A 1,802-nucleotide genomic window follows, 5' to 3' on the forward strand; every position below is an offset into this window, starting at 1 on the left:
AGCAGTGAGTTCATCACCGTCTGTGCGCCCTCCGGGACAGGCCTCTCAGGCTCCAGCAGGCCGTGGCCGAGGCAGAGGAGGGACACCCAGTTCAGCCGGCCCTCCACACCGTATATATGCATTGACAGGACGGCAGGATCCTGGACCTTCCACCGATGCGGCCGCAGGTACACTTCCGGCATCTTTTCTATAATATATGGGAGTTAAATTGAATTGGATTTTTCTTTATCTTGCACCGTTCCTTGTATTACGGAACATATAAAGAATTCGGGAAAATTCAGGACAAGAGCAACCATACACACGAGTAAAAAGGTGAATATTAGTGACCACGAAGGCTAAAATAGTCATTAAAGGAGAAATATGCGTTACGAGTGCGTTTTAAACATTGTCAGGACCCCAACTTGCCCCGTATTATGTGATGTAGGCAGTGCGGGGAAACGAAGGTAAAAATACTAACACTGAGACACTAAAATGCATTAAAGTTTCAAGGTTAAGCGTGCTCAGGGGGGAGCAATTTCATGATGGGTGACCCCCTGGGAAATATGCCAAAAAAATTCATAAATGCGGTAACAAGAGATGAGTGTAAAAGTAGGCAGCCCAAAGTAAATTGGGGTGTGGAAAGTGGTTAGAAACCCCATACGAGTCATGTAGGCCAAGACGGACTAAACTAACAGAAAAGGGGAAGGCATGACGACAGAAAGCTTCGAGGATGAAGGAGAAAAGTACAGATGTCACAGGGTGAGACCGATATTGAGTCCACACTAACTAAGGTAAGAAATCCCCGGTGTGGCGATGTACGGGAACATGTCTAGTGAGGGGATAGACGCGACGGACGCCACGAAGAAGGGATTACAACCGTAAAGATCGCAAAAGGCAACCTAAGCTCCTAAGATGGATATGCTAAGTGACATGAGGTATCTACAGAGGAGACCTCCCCGAAGTGTTACAATACACTATGAGGCTAGTTTAACATTGGAGGACGAATGTTCTAAAGGGGGGGAGGATGTTATATCCCGCATTTTTCGCATTCGGATAATTTAAGGTAATTGCGGGAGATTAAGAGCAAGATTATAATTTTGATCTTGTTTGGTATACAAGTTGTTTATAAAAATTTTGAAGTGGGAGTATTAGGAAAGGTCAAGGGCATAAAAGAGAAACTCGCAATATGACTCGTGGAAATATGAAGGAAGACGAAGGGCAAATTTGGAAGTTGGAAAAAAATTGTTTCCAAAAACTACAAGGACTAGCCAAGGTAATTGGGCTTGAAAATTTAAGCCAAAACAAGAGGCCCAACCGGCCATGCATGGGCTAGGCCCATGTAGGGAATTAATTCATGGTATTAAATAGATGACTAAGTCATCTTTATCATATAATTGTCTAGAAATTTCAAGAAAACAAAAAAAAAGAAAAGAAGGAGAAAATCCAAGGGGCCATTCGGCCATAGAGGATTTCCTAGGAAAAAATTGCAAAACAATTCTCTTAAAAATCAATTCCTACCAAGTAAAGGGTGCTTAACAAGGTGGAGTTGTTGTTGGAGCAAGAAAAACTCACAATCATACAAGTTGCCAAGTTGTAGCCAAGTGAGAAGTTGAAGAAGAAAGGTGAGTTTTAATCTTGTTTTATGTGTTATATATGGTTTATATGTGTTGTAGTATGCTAAAATGGATGAAATTCATGAAGGAGAGAAATATAGTATGTGGCCGTGCATATATATATATATGTGTAGGAGTCATGATTCAATTATGTTGTCTAGTGTTTGGTTGTTATGGTTGTAAATGATATGTGGAAAATGGAAGTGGAAT

This window comes from Lycium barbarum, chromosome 10, assembly GCF_019175385.1.
Source record: "Lycium barbarum isolate Lr01 chromosome 10, ASM1917538v2, whole genome shotgun sequence".
In the NCBI taxonomy this organism is placed as follows: domain Eukaryota; kingdom Viridiplantae; phylum Streptophyta; class Magnoliopsida; order Solanales; family Solanaceae; genus Lycium; species Lycium barbarum.